At 46.0% G+C, this 19,381-nt stretch overlaps 1 long non-coding RNA gene across 1 annotated transcript in view; it reads left to right on the forward strand.

Annotated features, from left to right (window-relative positions):
* The first annotated feature begins 18,148 nt into the window (after positions 1-18,148).
* The window catches only part of LOC119936513, a 70,722-nt gene continuing 69,489 nt past the window's right edge, over positions 18,149-19,381 (forward strand). Inside the window, exon 1 of the long non-coding RNA XR_005453789.1 lies at positions 18,149-18,217. This is a non-coding gene — a long non-coding RNA (uncharacterized LOC119936513). The remainder of the gene's footprint in view (positions 18,218-19,381) is intronic.

Genomic DNA, 19,381 nt, shown 5'->3' on the forward strand with positions numbered 1-19,381 from the left:
GAGGAAAACTGAAAGTTCATTCGTTCATGCAGCGGTATTTATTGAGCACCAACTGTGTGTGGAGCACTGTACCAAGCACTTGGAAGACTACAGTATGAAAATAAACAGATACATTCCCTGCCCACAATGAGCTTACCATCTAGAGGGGGAGACAGACATTAATCCTCCTTCCGTCTGTGCCACAGCAACCGGGAGACCGCACAATGCCAAACAACCGTTGTCCTTAAATTTACCCCACATTCTGTCCTGTGTCTCTTGCCCGTCTACATTTTCTGCCACCAGTCAATTTATGGAGCATGTACTGTATCCTCCCCAGCGCTTAGAACAGTGCTTTGCACGTAGTAACCACTTAACAAATGCCATTATTATTATTATTATTATTATTACTGTCTGGAAGTCCGTATGCTGAGCCAGTAATGGATATTTCAAGACAGTATTCATGATTCGGTGCCCAGAGGAAAGAACCCTGTTTATACTGTGAGTCCAGGAAATGAAACTAGACAAGGTCAGATTTCTCCATCAGAAATAGGTCAGTTCCTTTCCTCTGACCTAGTTTACCCACAGCCTTACTTTTCCTAAAGTTGATTTTTTAATTGTGAGCGGGGGAGTGGCTCTAATGATGTTGGCCAAGCAGAACACCTTCCTACCCAAGGAAGGAAATGTAAAGTCAGGCAATCAGTGGTATTTACAGAGTGCTTCCTGTGTGCAGAGTACTGTACTAAGCTCTTAGGAGCGAACAATATAGCAAAGCTGGTGTAGACATTCCCTGCCCACAAGGCACTACCCCTTCTGCTCTCTCCCCACTCCCAACACTCAAGTGTACTTTGAGAAGCAGGAGATGAGAGTTCACAATGATACCCTTTCCTCAGAAAAAATGCTCCTTATCTCCATAGATTAGTTACTCTTCTGTGCATTTAATGACTAATCTCATTAAAACCACCCACAGGTTAGGGATGATTGCTATCATCCAAACTGCTTAAATTCAGGAATAGAAAGGAGGAGAGTCAAGTGGATTTTCTGAAGCTAATTCTTGAGAAGCCAATTCAAGGGATGAGTGTGTGTGTGTGTTTGTGTCCCCAAGTCCCAAGAGTCGAGAAAAACCCAATATTGTTGTTTTTGGCTTGGGGCCTACAGAACTGTACCTCAGGGATGCCGAACTTATGATATGCAAACTGTGAATGAATCATTTTTCAGAGCCTCCTTGCAAATCCACCCACTTGCCTTGGGAAAGGAAGAATGAGAATGACACTTGGGGTCTGAGTGTCACATAGGCAGAAGGAAGGGGAGGGGGGGACGTTCTGTTTTCTGGCTACAGTGGGATGACTATGGTTTGACCTGGGGTCAGTCCTTCTCTCTGGCATGTTCTTTTGGAATCTGGTTAATCCACAAAATAATTCAAATGCATCGTCCAGAAGATTTACAGGTGAAAAATCTGTTTCATTTTTTGAACCCTCTTCTACATAGTAAGCCTAACTGGATGACAATTTCTAAATCTCTTTGTAACATCCTATGCCAAATCTCCAAGTAGGCTGATGGGAGCTGTTCGTGGAACGGAACCCATATGTCTTGTCATGAGAACAGTGCTCAGTGCCATGACAATCTGAATAGACAGATGGGCAGATTGAGAATTTGATCCATTGTTGTTTCTATTTGACCAGAAAATATCAAGAAGTTCATCACAATGCCATATGTCTTTTGCAAAGGAAATGTTTCCCGACACCTTTAGAAACATTATCCAGACCTTATGCGACCGGTCAAATAAATGTTTGACGCGATTGAGATGATTGCTCTGTAATGCCTACATACTCGTGCAGTAATTTCACTGGCTTACCCTCGCCAAAAGAAGTTCACATATGGGTAGAAATGAATTAAGTTTGTGTTCTTAAGTGAAACTGAGTACACTCAACACCCTCTTAGGTGAATAGGCAAATGCTGTGGCAGCTAAGTCATATCTTGAAGGAATTTTTCAAGCCGTGTGGGTCAAATCGGTAGCTTTCCAGATTCACTGTAGGAACCTTAATATCACTCCTATTTAAGCCAGCTTTACAGTTTCTTCAGTTTCTTCCCCCTCGTCCCCCTCTCCTTCCCCACAGCACCTGTATATATGTATATATGTTTGTACATATTTATTACTCTATTTATTTTACTAGTACATATCTATTCTATTTATTTTATTTTGTTAGTATGTTTGGTTTTGTTCTCTGTCTCCCCCTTTTAGACTGTGAGCCCACTGTTGGGTAGGGACCGTCTCTATATGTTGCCAACTTGTACTTCCCAAGCGCTTAGTACAGTGCTCTGCACACAGTAAGTGCTCAATAAATGCGATTGATTGATTGATTGATTCAGTACAGCGTCCAACAGCTTAGTACTGTGGTCTGCACATAGTAAACGCTCAATAAGTACCATTGATGTTGATGAAGGTGATGAAGATACATCCAGCCCACCCAGACTTCCAATCCCAAACCTCATCCAGTCAGCATTAGGCAGTAAAATAAAATGGCATTGACTGATTTTTCTGGGCTAGTGGAGATTACATTTTTGAAGTCGTGAACTCTAGGGAAATGTGCACTTAATGTATTACAATTTAGTACCCTCTGCTGGATAACTTGGGAAGTCACTTTTGTAGTAGGTTCCTTTTGTAGTAGATCATCTTCTGTACCTTGAGCAGGGCCGTATCTCACTTCCTTCAAGGAAAGAGTCCTCAGCAAGAGCAGCTGTTCAGTTTAGCCCGCAGTCCTGGGCAAGGGATTGGCGAACAATCGTCAGTTTATTCAGTGTATTTGTGACAATTTTTAGCTAGCTCTTTTCCTCCCTTCAAGACCCTACTGAGAGCTCACCTCCTCCAGGAGGCCTTCCCAGACTGAGCCCCTTCCTTCTTCTCCCCCTCGTCCCCCTCTCCATCCCCCCATCTTACCTCCTTCCCTTCCCCACAGCACCTGTATATATGTATATGTTTGTACATGTTTATTACTCTATTTATTTATTTATTTATTTTACTTGTACATATCTATTCTATTTATTTTATTTTGTTAGTATGTTTGGTTTTGTTCTCTGTCTCCCCCTTTTAGACTGTGAGCCCACTGTTGGGTAGGGACTGTCTCTATATGTTGCCAACTTGTACTTCCCAAGTGCTTAGTACAGTATTCTGCACACAGTAAGCGCTCAATAAATACGATTGATTGATTGATTGAATTCCATGGGGAGGAGGAAAAGCTCATGGTGAAACGATGTTGCATTCCCTAGGGGCGGGAGATGTGGAAAGAAAAAAAAAACAGGGGAGGAAAGATGAGTTTTCATCTGAAATATGGGATTTGGAGGTATTGGGATGTGGTGATAGAGAACGAGCGGGTCGTAACGTCAGGGGAAGGAAGAGTGACCCGGCGGCACAGTGATAGGTGGGCACTACATTGTCCGTGAAGCCTGGGAGTCACTAAGGCCTCCTCTCCAGGTAAACACCACCCCATCCTCAGCTGCCGTCTCTGGTTTCTGGTGCCCTGCCTGCCTCCACCGAACTGGCTTCCCTCTCCCCTGCCACCCAGAGCCTCTGGGCTTTTCTCTTAGTAGAGCCGCTGCTGCCGGGCCTCTGTAGCCCTTCATGCCCCTCCTGTCTCCCTGCCATGCTGGCCCAGCCCCAGAACCAGGGTGTTTTGATTTTTTTCTTCTTTAAAAAATGTTGTTATTTTTAATATAGTGGTCCCTGACACCTGTGCCCCCCCCCTTCCCTGGCCTGCAGCCTCCCTCCTTCCCTCCCTGCATTCATCAAAGGTGGGGCCGTATTTGGCCCCCAGCGGGGGTGAGGAAGGGGAGAGAAGAGGAAGGAGGAAAGTGATGGGGGTGGTGACAGGTGTTACCAAGCCGGACTGGGGACAGACCAGATGAAATTCAGATGACTGGCCATCCTAGACAAAGACAACCAGAGCTGGGGAAAGGGCAGAGCAGACCCAACCGGGAGCTGGGATTCACAGGGGGAGCTGTCAGGGCCCGATGGCCCGTCCCTGGCAGAGGCCAGGGCTGGCGATGATGCCCTCATCACCTGTTGCGGTGCTGGAACCTGAGAGGTTGGGGTGAAGCAAGGGCCCTAGTCCCCAGGCCAGGTCAACCATGGAGGGCAGGGCCCCCCGGGGCACCTGTTCTTGACCTCTGACTGAATCCCACACTACTCCCCAGGTGGAAGTGAGGAGGGAACCTGCTGTCCAGCCCCAGAGGCCGGATAGAAGAATTCCACCAGGGCATGGGAGGAAGTGAAGGGCAGCCACATGAACTCCTCTTCCCATTCCACCTGAGTGGCCACGCTAGCCAAGCTGGAGGGCTGAGCGGGGCCCGGCCTCCTGGCCGCCCCAGGGCTGGTGCCCCCCAATCCCAGCTTTTCTGGCTCACTTTCTGGGAGTTGGGCATCGTGATTCCAGTCAACTGGGGGGGTCCCCCAAGGGATCAGCCTCTCTCGGAAACTTTCAGGGCACGCCTAAACTGAGGCAAACTCCAGCCAGCACAGTTCTGCTCCGCGTTTACTTAGTCCCATTTCTTTCTAAGCAAATGCAACGAGATCGCCTGTCATGTGCAGAGAAGCAGGATCAATGCCTGGCCGTGCAGCTTATTTAGCAACCCTCGGGCAAACACGCAGCACGATGCTTTAGCAATTTCCTTTGTTTCAAGCTAGAGCAAAAAACACTGATTCAGTTCTCATGGAGAGTCACCTCCCAGTTCCAAGAAAGGCTAGACACTATTTGTGTACTTTCTTTCTGATGATTATCATTTCTAAGCAAATGGCCATGTGGTCAGCCTCAGCCGCATTCCTTACGGAGTTGGCACAGCAAATGAAACCTGGGGGTGGGGAGCAGCTGGAGCATAAGCAACAGAGAGGTTCTCTCTGTGCCCATTTAACACATTTGGAGCATCGTTATTTGGACAAAGGGAGGCCTCATTTTCGGTGCAGCATTTCTGCTTCGAGGGTTGAAGGAACGTGAAGTAGATTCTCAAATGGTGAAATAATAAATGACTTGGTTGCCGAAAAGGGCACAGGTGGACGTAGGGCTGGAGTGAACAGGAATTAAGTAACTACTGTGATTTGTAACAGTGTTTCTGGTGATCTCGGATGGATTTTGCTTCTTGGGGCAAATCAACCGGATCCAGAAGTCTCCGGCAAAGAGTTGGCTCCAGTAGTAATTCCCAAGTAATAACCCTCACCACGCACCCACCCAGAATGAAAGAGTCAATCGGCCAGTGAGTCAGTTTTATTGATTAAGTGCTTACTCTCTGCAGAGCAGTGCATTAAGTGCTTGGGAGAGTACAATATAACAGACACATTCCCTGCCCAAAACAAGCTTACTATCTAGAGGGGGAGACAGACATTAACTTAAATAAATAAAAGAGGCCTTAGAGAAGGCCGAGCCCTGTGTAGGACAGAGATTGTGTCTGACCTGAATATCTTGTAGCTACCCCAGCACTTAGTGCAATGCTTGGCTCAGAGTAAGCACTTAACAAATACTATTATCAATCGTTGTAGTCATAACCACTACCAGGCTAGTCCGTTCTCCTTGGTGTCTTCAAATCTGTTCTGCAAACCTTCCCCTGTAGTCAGCCTACAGAGAGCAAGTATTTATAAGGAACCCACAGTGTTCTGAAGGATAGTGGGCTTTTGTAGAAGGGAGACACAATGGAGTTTTGTGTAGTCCCTTTCTAACTTACTCTTCTCATTTCTTTCTGACTCATCCCTGTGGATAGATGTGAGGAAGCAATGAAACCACACCCAGAATCCCACTCCACTTCAAATTTATGATGGAAACAAATTCAGAACCCAGTGTTAGCCCATATTTGAAATTCTACCATATCTACTGAGCTTAATTGAATTTTGCTTGATAATATTTTTAGGTAATTTTAATTGGACCCATAAGCAGAGAAAGAAAACTTCAGTTATGCAATGACGAAGTTATGAAGCCTAAGAGCAATTTACTACTACTGTGGGTTCAGAAGTTCACTTACTAGCAACTGCACTCTGAGTTTGGGCTGTTGAACCTTAACTTCATACTAGGGAGTAAACCCCCAAATCCAGTACTTTGGTGATGGGAAATTAAGGCAGTTTCCTGTCCTAGCTCCCAGCTCAGGATGTGATTCCCAACCTCCCTGTTCCTATGGCCACAGAAAGAAAAACAACCTTGAAATCCTGAAAAATCCTTGGTTGATCTTTCATTTTCATATAATAAAGTTTTGTGAGGTTATCTTCATGCCTCGGGGACTCCATTGTGGGTTGACAGATTAGGCATATTTGTGGCAGATCACTAAAATACTCCAGCTCCAACACCAAACTCAAGAAAGGTGGCTTTAGGCACCCACTATTTGAGCCATGGCTGTACCGGAGTTGGGCATTCCACATCAGGTGGGTAAAATTAGAGAAGCAGCGTGGCTTAGTGGAAAGAGCCCGGGCTTGGAAGTCAGAGGATGTGGGTTCTAATCCCTGCTCCACCACTTGCCTGCTGTGTGACCTCGGGCAAGTCACTTAACTTCTCTGTGCCTCAGTTCCCTCGTCTGTAAAATGGGGATTAAAAGTGTGAGTCCCATGTGGGACAACCGGATTACTATGTACCCTCCCTAGTGCTTAGAACAGTGCTTGGCATATAGTAAGCACTTAACAATGCCACAGTTATTTTTTAGAGAAGCAGCGTGGCTCAGTGGAAAGAGCAAGGGCTTGGGAGTCAGAGGTCATGGGTTCTAATCCCTGCTCTGCCACTTGTCAGCTGTGTGACTTTGGGCAAGTCACTTCTCTTCTCTGTGCCTCAGTTACCTCATGTGTAAAATGAGCCCCACGTGGGGCAGGGACTGTGTCCTACCTTATTACCTCAGATCTACTTCAGTGCTTAGAACAGTGTCTGGCACCTAGTAAGTGCTTAACAAATTCTAAAAAAAAAGCATTCAATAAATACCTTTGACTGAGAGGTGGGTCCTTGACAACTCTTACTCTACTGAGGTTTGCTGTTGAGAAAGGGAATGAGGGTGTCCACTTAAACCCAAACCTTAGTCTTCCATTTCTAAGGCAAGGCAGTTTGATTTGGTTCCACCCACTCTTCCTGAGAGCCAACAGGAGTGAAAGTCTGCTAATAGGGTCATAGGGCAGTTGAGTGGGATCCCAGCCCATTTTTAAGGGTTTGCGTGCAACTCTGCCTCACACATTATCAGGTCAGCCTTGTAGATAAATTCAGTTATCACCAGCCCTCCTCAGATGAACCCCTTCCACCCCTCCACCTTCACTTTTCATGACTCTTCCTCTTCTTTTTATGGTATTTGTTGAGCACTTATGTGCCAGGCACTGTTCTTAGGACTGGAGTAGATACAAGATAATCAGGTTGTATACAGTCCATGTCCCACACAGGGCTCACAGTTTCAATCCCCATATTGCAGATGAGGTAACTGAGGTACAGAGAAGCCAAGTGACCTGCCCAAGGTCACACAGCAGAGAAATGCTGCTTCTCAACTTCCTTCTGCTTCCCTTTCTTCCCCTGGCTTTGTTTCTCCCGCTCCCCTCAACCCTCTACCACTTGTCCTCTGTCATTAGACTAATGATACCTGCAGCAGATACTCAGGGTTCTCCACAGATAACGGATTCCCGGGTAACTTGACTAAAAGGAAATAGGAAGCAGAAGCTAAATTGGATATATTTTTTTGATTTTTCACCACCTGATTTTGTTTACACTTGCCACCTTATTTCTCTTAGTTCCATGGGTGCATGTTTAACTTGGTGACATTCAGTTTATAAATGCCTCTAAGGGAGCTTTCACAGGTTAGGTCAGCTCACATTGGGTGTGAGTTTTAAAATACAGTTTCCCATAGAAAACATCGTGTTTTTTTGCCCTACCCTCACTGGAACCACTAACCCTGGGGGACTGTGTGCTGTAGACAAGATTAAACAGGGCCTTTGAAAAGCTCTGCAAACCTGATGTCAACGTATTCCCTTGCAGAGACAGAGAATGTGGGACCCTTTTCCGCTCCTCCAGTTCCTTCCTTCTACCACCATGCTGACCTGGGGTTCAGTCGGACATAGGTCAGAACCCGAAACCTCATCATAATCCATTTCTCCAGCTATACCGGCCCCTTGGAGCAGAGGGGAAGCATTGTGGCCTAATGGAAGGAACACAGACTTGGTAATCAGAGGACTTGCGTTCTAATCCCGGCTCCACCGCTTGTCTGCTGTGTGACCTTGGGCAAGTCTCTTAACTTCTCTGTGGCTCTGTTACATCATCTGTAAAATGGGGATTGAGACTGTGAGCCCCATGTGGGCCAGGGACTGTGTCCAATCTGATTACCCCAGTGCTGAGTGCAGTACCTTTCACACAGTAAGCTCTTAAATACCATAAAAAAAGTCATAGTTTGGATCTCCTTGCCTGCTGCAGCTCAGGTCTGGACCATAATGGAAGCAAAGGAACTAAATGGCACAGCACAGATACTTAGTCGTAGTAATAGTTTTTATTAAACGCTTACTGGGTGCAGAGCACTGTAACAGGTCCTTTGTGACTGTTGCTCTCTGAGTCTCTCCACTCCATCTTCTGTTTTCCTCTCCTTCTCGGCATCTGTCTCATCTCTGTACCTGCGTCAGTGTCTGTCTCTGTCCGTACGTCTGCCTGTGCATTACACCCTTGTGAAGCCCAAGTTCTTTTCTTTGCTCTTGCGATAGGGAACAAGTGGACAGGCAAACAGGAATAAAATAAAAGGAAATAAAACTAGGCTGCAGAGCCAAAACTGTATAGCAGGAAGGAATTAGGTGAAAATTCACTAGCCCATTGAAAGGGACTTTGAATTACAATCTCCGTCCACGGGTTCCAGGGTACATTAGTTTCTAGAAAACAAGGAAACCAGCTGTTTGCCCAGGGGAGAAGAGAGCGCCTTTGGAAATGCCAGACTGTAGCGCAATTTACATATCCGACTGCGATCTTACCAAAGAAAGCATATTCCCTGAAGGTGGACATTCCTAATGATTTTGCTGAGAGAGGAGCCTGCCATAGTTATTGTATGTAGCCAAAACCTGAACCGAAACACGCTCTGCCCAGAAAGATGCCAGAGGCATTTTGGCCAGAGCTTCGCGGAAGGATCTGGCTACAGATACCCGCGCCTCTCAGCCTGCCTTCAAAATGCCTGGTAGACAGCATGTGTGTAATAAGGAAACTAAGATAATAATAATAATAATAATTATGGTATTCGTTAAACGCTTACTATGTGCCAGGTACTGTACTGAGTGCTGGGGTGGATATGAGCAAATCGGGTCGGAGACGGTCCCTTGTCCCACATGGGGCTCGCCGTCTCAATCCCCATTTTACAGAGGAGGGAACTGAGGCCCAGAGAAGTGAAGTGACTTACCCAAAGTCACACAGCAGACAAGTGGCGGAGCTGGGGATTAGAACCCATGACTTTCTGACGCCCAGCCCCGTGCCTTAAAGGAAGACGCCTGCCTAAACCGAAACGCAAGACCATGGAGAGGAGGCCCTGCTTAAGGGAAGGGAGAGGAGAGACACAACGTTATCGAGGCAACCCCCAGCGAATGCAACGAAACCCAGCAGCTCAGCTCAGGTGGTGTGGCTCTCACTGGGCTCATCAGCAGGCCTTGGGCCTGCTCTGTTACCCTGCCTGACATGTTCATGGCTGTGTCCTCAGTATTGGGCAGGCCACCTCACAATTTCTTCTTGCTCAGGAGCTTTATGAGTGCCTGGACATTATGACTGGCAGATTATCCTAATGGGCAAGCGGGAATTGCTTCCTCTGCCATGTGACTCCTTTAAAATGCATTTGCTGTTGGAAAACGGGTGAGCAGTTCAGTCAATCAGTAGTATTTATTAAGCACTTACTATGTGCAGAGCAATGTTCGAAGCACTTGGGAGAGTATGATACAGCTGAGTTAGGAGGCACGTTTCCTGCCCAAAAAGAGCTGACAGTCTCTCTCTGTGAGGGAGTAGGCACCTTTTTAAGGTATTTACTAAGTGCTTACTATGGGTCAGACACTGAATTAGCACTGGGGTAGATACAAGGTAATCAGGTTGGACACAGTCCATGTCCCACATCATCATCAATCGTATCTATTGAGCGCTTACTATGTGCAGAGCACTGTACTAAGCGCTTGGGAAGTACAAATTGGCAACATATAGAGACAGTCCCTACCCAACAGTGGGCTCACAGTCTAAAAGGGGGAGACAGAGAACAAAACCAAACATACTAACAAAATAAAATAAATAGAATAGATATGTTCTATTATATTATATTATAGAATATAATTTAGAATATAGAATTAGAATATAGAATATAGAATATATAGAATATAGATAGAATATATAGAATATAGAATTAGAATATAATTTAGAATATAATAATAGAATATAGAAATAATATAGAATATAGAATATATTATAGAATATTATATATTCTATAATAGAATAGATAGAATAGATAGAGACCCACATGGGTCTCACAGGTACTGTAAGCTCATTGTGAGAAGCGAACATGTCTGGCAACTCTGTTACATTGCACTCTCCCAAGTGCTTAGTATAGTGCTCTGCACACAGCACTCAGTAAATACGACTGATGGATTGATCTTACAGATGAGGTAACAGAGACACAGAGAAGTTGTGACTTGCCCAAAGTCGCCCAGCGGACAAGTGGCAGAGCCTGTATTAGAACCCAGGTCCTCTGATTCCCAGGCCTGTTCTTCCACTAGGTCACACTGCTTCTCAGGATCTTAATCTTTTCTTTGGATTTAATTCTGCACCACTAAATTTAGAGTGACAAGTTAGAGTAGCGCTGCGGAAATCACACCCCCTGTTAAGGTGCTGGGACATTGAAGCCAAAGGTCTTTTGGTGGGTTAGAGCAAACGAAAGGGGTGATTCCAGCAAAGTCTCTGTGAGGAGCCATTGTAATCATTACCGAAGCTTGTGAAAATCATTCAACCAGTCGATGGTATTTATTAAGCTGTTACTGTGTGCAGAGCACTGTGCTGAGCACTTGCGAGAGTACAGTACAGTAAAGTGGGTAGATGTGATTCCTGCCCTTGAGGAGCTTATGATCTATTCGGAGTTGGATTTTTGTCCCCAGCCAAGTAGAGGTCAGGGGCTTGGCTTAGGCAGTTGGGTGATACCGACAGAGCTTTTCTGTGACCTTAGAAACTATGGGGATTTGATCACGTGGTCCCAGGAGAATGGCGGAGGTCCACTCAAACTTGTACTTCCCAAGCACTTAGTACAGTGCACTGCACACAGTAAGCGCTCAATAAATACCATTGATGATGATGACTTAGGCAGTTGAAAAGGAAGGGGAAGTTTTGGAGAGACAGGGGCAGATTCCAGAATTCTACCCGGGCAGGGAATGGGTCTATTTTTGGTTATATCGTACTCTCCCATGCACTTAGTACAGTGCTTACACTCAGTAAGTGCTCAGTAAATATGAATGAATGAATACCTCCAAGATTAGAGACTGCATGCCTGGATTCTGAGGGATTGTGACAAGTCCTCGCTCCGGCCAAAAGGAACCATTGCAATTGTGGAGGGGAGCGCAGTCATAATAATAATAATAATGATGGCATTTATTAAGCGCTTACTATGTGCAAAGCACTGTTCTAAGAGCTGGCGAGTTTACAAGGTGATCAGGTTGTCCCACAGGGGGCTCACAGTCTTAATCCCCATTTTACAGATGAGGTAACTGAGGTCCAGAGAAGTTAAGTGGCTTGCCCAAAGTCACACAGCTGACAAGTGGCGGAGCCGGGCTTTGAACCCCTGACCTCTGACGCCAAAGCCCGTGCTCTTTCCACTGAGCCACGCTGCTTCTCAGTAGTATTCTAGGTCCTCTGAGTGTCTGCAGCTTGGGGAGTGCCCCTCCAAAGACTACTGGGGCCAACCCAAACCCCTATAGCAGACCTAGAGAAGGCGTAAACCATCATGGGTCCTTGGGGATTCCATCGGTGACGTGATGTGCCGTCCAACAGCTCGTCTTCCGGAGTTTCAGTCGTACCACTGCGGTTGCTCTCCTCCATCATGGTCTAGTGGAAAGAGTAATAATAATAATAATAATAATAATAATGGGCATTTGTTAAGCGCTTACTATGTGCAAAGCACTGTTCTAAGTGCTGGGGAGGATACAGGGTGATCAGGTTGTCCCATGTGGGACTCACAGTCTTAATCCCCATTTTACAGATGAGGTAACTGAGGCCCAGAGAAGTTAAGTGACTTGCCCAAGATCACACAGGAGACATGTGGTGGAGTCGGGATTCGAACCCATGACCTCTGACTCCAAAGCCCGTGCTCTTTCCACTGAGCCACGCTGCTTCTGGGGGTCAGATGACCTGGGTTCTAATCCTGATTCTGCCACTTGCCTGCTGTGTGACCTTAGGCAAGTCACTTCACTTCCCTGTGCCTCCGTTCCCTCATCTGTAAATTGGGATTCAGTTCATTCATTCATTCAATCGTATTTATCAATCAATCAATCAATCGTATTTATTGAGCGCTTACTGTGTGTAGAGCACTGTACTAAGCGCTTGGGAAGTACAAGTTGTCAACATATAGAGACAGTCCCTACCCAACAGTGGGCTCACAGTCTAGAAGACAGTGGGCTTTATCAAGCCCTTACTGTGTGCAGAGCACTGTACTAAGCGCTTGGGAAGTACAAGTCGACAACATATAGAGACGGTCCTTACCCAACAACGGGCTCACAGTCTAGAAGGGGGAGACAGACAACAAAACATGTAGACAGGTGTCAAAATCATCAGAACAAATAGACTGTGAGCCCCATGAGGGACCTGATGATCTTATATGTACCCCAGCGCTTAGTACATAGTAAGTGCTTAATAAATACTACTATCATTATTATGGTTATTTTTAGTATTGTCATTCCACACAAATAGGAGGCATGGTTGTTGCAAGGCAATGTTTGTGTGTGCCGTCAGCCAAAGACTCCCCAGGAGAGAAGACGGAGCAGGCATTTCTAGGAATCTGGAGGGGTTAAACAAGGGGGCAGAACGCTGAGGTACAGCGGGCAGTCAGCCAGTCCGAGGAATTATCCCACAGAAATCTGTTCCCAGGAATGTGGAGTTGCTGTTTTGCCTTAGAAAGGAAAATCAAGGGCAGGACTGTGCACTCCACACCCCACCCGCCGCCACGTTAGCAGGGGTTGACTTTGCCCTCGGCCACAGAGAAGGCTTCCTCGGGTGTGTGGTTCTAGCCTCCCTGCACTTTTCACCCCTGTGGGTTTTGGGGGAAAACCCCAATAAAAGGTGAATGGAACTGAAATGCTTACTGTAATTTATACGTATTTCCTACACCTGTTAGAAATTAGATTAATGACCAGTTTTTTTATATCTGCATCCACAGAACTGTTCTCCCCGGAGAGTTTTAACAAGGAATCGGGCTCTGGGTAGTAGCAGATCAAAGCCATTCTCGAAAGTCTAGAGCTATCATTTGTTACAGGCCGTTTTCTTTTGATACACCATTTTCAGAGGGCATATGTTATCCAGGGAGACTCGTTTGTAGAATGATACGCTTTGGTCTGAGTCCCGGACTCCTTAGTGTTTAGCATTGGGTGTGGTTTGCTCCCTTCATCTGGGCCAGAAGGTTGATTTTTTGAGCTGGGAGAAGGTGGCCTATCCAAACATTACCTAATCAATGAAAACTGGCTCCCTGAAAGCAGAACAACCTGTTCCTTGGGGCAAGGCAGTTTTTTATCCATCTGCTGTCTAAACAGGGTGGGGGGGGTGGAGAGAGAGTAGAAAAAGAAAGAGAGACTTGCCAGTTTTCCACAGGCCAGGAGTTTCTAGGCAAGTTTCCTGAGAAGGGTGACGAGTTTAAGGCAATGAGTTTAATTAGATGTAGAAGAGGTAGCCCACAGGAAGAGAATCGGTGGCAGGGTTGGATTACTCCTTTGTGAAGAACTGGGCAGATTTTTAGGGGCCGTGTTACCAGGTGGATCTGCTGAAGGGAGAGCACTCCTAGCCCTATCGTAGCTTGGTCAGCAGCAAAACTTAGGTGCCCTTGAGAAGCAGTGTGGCCTAGTGGAGACAGCACGGTCCTGGGTTCTAGTTTCAGCTCTCCCAGTTGCTTGCTGTGTGACCTTGGGCAAATCACTTCACTTCTCCGTGCCTCAGCTACCTCATCTGTAAAATTAGGTTTAAGACTGTGAGCCCCAAGTGGGACAAGGACTGTGACCAACCTCATTTAGCTTTCTAGCCCAGCATTTAAATGCAGTGCCTGGCGCAGAGTAGGCACTTAACAAATACCATTAAAAAAACCCTAAAAAGTGTGGGGCCTGTCCCTTCTGGCCCCCCAAGGCTCCCCTTGAAGGCCAGTGGCCATTTTCCATGCCACAGTAGCCCAACATTGCTCACGCCCTGAGCATCTTAATCTAGAGGTCCATCCTAGCCCAGGCTAGTGGGAAGCTGGAAATCCTGGCGGGAGGGGAGGGGTGTTCTCTTGGGTAAAGTCGGGGTCGAAGGAGTGTGCAGCCAGTGAGTGTTCTCGGGGCACAGGGTTACTCAGAGAATGCCAAGAGATCATTTTCCAGATACATTTTTAATGATCACGTACTCCACCCCCAGCGATTTCACAAACACGGGTGCAAGAACTGATTTGTTCAAAAGCCCCCAGGCAGCTGGTCTCCAAGGGCAACACCTCTGTTCTCTAATTAAAAATAAATACGTTTGCTACCAGCAGCGCATCCATTACAGAACGAACCCTGTTTTTCACTTGCCCAGTCAGTGCCAAAAGTCTTCGATTTTAAAGCCCGGGTTTAGGAATCTCCTTCCTGTACCGATGCCCTTGGCCCCGGGACCTGAGTCAGCACGCTGAGGTCAGGGTGAGGATCACGAGTCTGGGTGCCGGGCACACCCGAAGCTACAGAGGGGCCGATTAAGGCTGACCTCTCAGTTGGTAAACTGAATTTTCTGGAGGTGGTGATTTTTGCACCCACTAGGGGAAATTCGAGTGGTGGGGTACTCCTATCACGATAAACCTTCAACATGTTTCTTTAGAAAATGAAACGTACTAGTCGTCGCAGTGATCTCTGCTCTCCAAATGCACCTTTTCTTTGAGGAGCTCTGTGGTGGAAAGGACAGAGTATAGGCCTGGGAGACAGGAGATTTGGGTTTTAATCCCAGCTCTGCCACTGGGTTCTATTCCTAACTCTGCCACTTGTCTTTTTTATTAGTAATAATAATAATAATAGCATTTATTAAGCACTTACTATGTGCAAAGCACTGGTCTAAGCGCTGGGGAGGTTACAAGGTGATCAGGTTGTCCCACGGGGGGCTAACGGTCTTAATTCCCATTTTACAGATGAGGTAACTGAGGCACAAAGAAGTTGTTATTTGCCCAGAGTCACACAGCTGGCAATTGGCAGAGCCGGGATTTGAACCCATGACCTCCGACTCCAAAGCCTGTGCTCTTTCCACTGAGCCATGCTGCTTCTCTGCTTTTAATGGTATTTAAGTGCTTGCTATGTTCCAGGCACCAGCTTATGTTCTAAGCTTTAGGGTAGATACAAACTAATCAGTTTGGACGCAGTCTCTGTCCCACAGTCTTAATCCCCAGTTTACAGATGAGATAACTGAGGCCCAGAGAAGTGAAGTGATTTGCCCAAGGTCTCACTACAGACAAGTGGCAGAGCTGGGATTAGTACCCATGTCCTTCTGACTCCTAGGCAAGTGCTGTAAAACGTGATGCATGACTTTGGACAAGTCACTTAGCTTCTCTGTGCTTCAGTTTCCTCATTGGTAAAATAATAATAATAGTAATCTTGGCATTTGTTAAGCGCTTACTATGTGCAAAGCACTGTTTTAAGCGTTGGGGGGGATACAAAGTAATCAGGTTGTCCCACGTGGGGTTCACCGTCTTAATCCCCATTTTACAGATGAGGTAACTGAGGCTCAGAGAAGTTAAGTGACTTGCCCAAGGTCACACAGCAGACATGTGGCAGAGCCGGGATGAGAATTCAATAACTCTTCTCCATCCCTTGAAGACCGTGAACCCCATATGGGGCAGGGACTGTGTCTGATCTGATTTTCTTCCACCAACCCCAGTGCTAGCTCCATACTTTATCAGTCATCATCAGTGGTATTTATTGAGTGCTTTCTGAGGGCAGAATGCTGTACTGAGTGGTTGGGAGAGTACAGTTCAACAGAGTTGGTAGGCACTTTCCCTGCCCACAGTGAGCGGATAGTCTGTCTGGAGGCGGGAAGACAGATATAAAAATAAATAATTTATAATATATAATTTACAGGTAGGCACAGAAATACTGTGGGGCTGAAGGTGGGGTGAATATCAGGTGCTTGGCATATAGTGCAAATGCCACAGTTTATTATTATTATTGTTGTTATTATTCCTTTATGAGCCCAAACTGAACCCTGAAGCTGAAAAGAGTGGCAGTAGTAATAGTATTTAGTAAATACTCTGTGCAGAGCACTGTGCTAGGCGCTGGGAATGAGTGTACAAGTGGGAATTAGATACAGACCCTTGTTCTCTGGGAGGGTGGAAGGGGCTCACTACCAAAAAATAAAATCGGGGCAAAGGAGGGGCTGACGACAAACACACAGGATTGAAAATCAAGTCTCTCTTCTCTTCATCTCTCCCTTCCATTCTCCTTCTCTCCTCTTTCCTTCCGATTCGTTTCTGTCCTTTTTCCCCCTCCTTCTTTTTCTTTCCCCCTTACTTTTTTCTCCTGTTCTCTTATTTTCATTTTCTGCTCTCTTTTGCCCTTCAGATGTTTGCCCCACTACCCATTCACGGACCTGTGTGCCTCCCGGGGCTAGGTAACATAGGTGGTGGGGAAATGATGAGAGGAATCCTCCAATTTAGGGCTTGAAAACCTGTTTGATCTCTGAAAGGTGAACTCTACAGACAGGAATAATAGTTGAAACTTGTTTGAAAGACAGTGTTATCTCTCACCTGGTTTATCACCCGTTTTTCTGCCAGTCAGTCAGTATTTATTGAGTTCTTATTGTGTGCAGAGCACTGTACTAAGCACTTTGGAGAGGACAATACAACAAGTGAAAGTGGCAGTCAACCCCGCCCCCCAACTTTGTTTAATGGCCATGAAGGGGATTGTAGGGAGATTATTATGTCATGGGGAATGAGGAAATGCAAGCTGAAATAATTCTGGAGAGCAACAGTATGTTCACAAAAGCAGAATTCTTTTTAATAGCTTGTAAGTTCTTACTCTGTGCCAAAAACTGTGTTTAGCGCTGGGGTAGATACAAGCTAATCAGGTTGGACACAGTCCATGTCCCACTTGAGGCTCACAGATTTCATCCCCACTTTCCAGATGAGGGAACTGAGTCTCAGAGATTTGAAGTGACTTGCCCACGGTCACACAGCAGACAAGTGGCAGAGCCGGAATTAGAACCCAGGTCCTTCTGACTCTCAGGCCGATACTCTGTCCACTCAGACACGCAGCTACTTTTAATCCTTTAAAGGTTCCATTTCTTCTCATCGGGACAGTCCTTCCCACATCCTGGAATTTGGGACTTTGGGAAAACGACTACACCGTGGCATTTTTCACCGGATTCGGCTTCACTTGCTTGTTGGGCCAAGAGTCCTTTCACCTATAGGGATAAACGCAAGGAGAAACCCAATCAGCTTTTCTCTGAATAGTATCAGATAGGCAGACCCTGCCAGTTGGCAAATCGAGTATTTTGTTTTTAAACTGCTGCAGTCAGGGTTTTTAATGCAATTGTGTCAGACACACAGAATGTATATTAGTCAATACTGGAGAATCTTGAGAAAAAAAAAAAAAGAGTCAAGGTTTAAACCTTTTATGATGCCGGTGGGAAACGTGAAATGGCATTTAATATTCTGGGATGCGACTCTTTTTGATACATACTGTACTTAGAAATTCAGATTACTTACAAGTTCTGAAGGTTCCCTTTGTGCGTGTGTGTCAGTATGAACAGAAGAAATATTAGTCTTTAAAGATTCCCTTGAGTTCCTTGAAAGCTCATGGAGTGAAGTCAGCCAGAGGATTATCTAACAGTAAAGAACATTTAAAGGGACAGCATCTTCTTTAAATAGCTCTCTGGTGGCATCTTTCTAAAATTTCAGTGGCTCAGCTTCTCTCCCGAGAGAGTGAAAGGGAACAGGAAAAAACAAAGCTTCTGTTTTTGTCAGGGAAAATAATGTGTTTTGTTGTTGTTTTCTCTTACAGCTGCAAAGTCTCACCGGGCTTTTGATCCGAGAATACTATTGATGAAAAATAAAGTGCTTCAACAAGGTGAGTTAATAAAAACCAAGTGTAGTGCAGTAACTGATATTTGAATTCAGAGCGTCAGTTACTGGTTGACATCACTGGTTCTCGGGGCTCAATACAGGCCAGCGGGAGTGGGGAGGAGTTTCCTAGAAGACTGTTGACTATTTTATTTCTAGGCCACTTCTTGAAAAACTCTGTCTTCACGTGCAGATCTCAAACCCTTTTACAGCCCTACCCTGGACTTTTCTCTTGGGGAATTCAACAGTTTGGTTCCCGGTATAATGCAGAGCAGGAAGCCGGTTCCTTCAAGGTCGAAATGGGGCCGTTTCGGGGGGCCGGTTTTTGCTGCTTTCCCATTAGGGTCCCAAACAGTTAATGCCACTTTCCAGAATGTACATTCTCCCCAGCCAGGCATCTCCTGCTGTTTTCTATGGGGTTTCCACTCCACAGATTGAGTCGTGGTGTTTTATAATTTATAGTCACAGGCGGCCTGTCTTCCTTTAACAGCAAGCCCACTGGCAGCAGCAGGACATGGTGACCACGCTGCCAGAAAGGAAATGAGCCTCAACGGCGAATGCTGAATGGCACCGTCAGACAGATAGTCTTTTGGGTCACGTGCCTGCATAGCAGCACCTGGGGAATAGGCTGCAATAAAGGTAGCAAATTATCCGAGGCACGGAGCACAAGATCTGTTCGGGTGCGTCAGCCGTCAGCCCCTTGCAGAAGATGACCTATTGAACATTTCCAGGAATAGCAGTGCCAAGCCTGTGAACTGCTTTCTTGGAAATGCACTCAATAACGATGGCTGGCGTCCAGCTAGGATTTGCGGAAAGCCTGCGCTGGACCGCAGCCTGGCTCTAAAAACTCAGTTGGCTTTAATTTAGGTGCTTTTGGACTATCCTTCGGGAAGTGGGAGTCCATGTAGTATTCTTTAGAGGCCCATGAGAATGATGCTGTTGTTTATTAAGTGCTTGCTATGTGCTAAGCTCTGGGAAAGATAATACCAGATTATCATATCTGACTCGGTGTCCTGGTGCCCTAGGGGGTCACAATCTGAGAGGGAGGGAGAGCATCTTATCCCCACTTTACAGATGGGGAAATTAGAGAACAGAGAGGTTGTCACTTGCCTGAGATCTCAGAGCAGGCGAAGTCACAGAGTCAAGGATTTAGAATCAATCAATCGTATTT

Source organism: Tachyglossus aculeatus, chromosome 14, assembly GCF_015852505.1.
Source record: "Tachyglossus aculeatus isolate mTacAcu1 chromosome 14, mTacAcu1.pri, whole genome shotgun sequence".
NCBI lineage: Eukaryota > Metazoa > Chordata > Mammalia > Monotremata > Tachyglossidae > Tachyglossus > Tachyglossus aculeatus.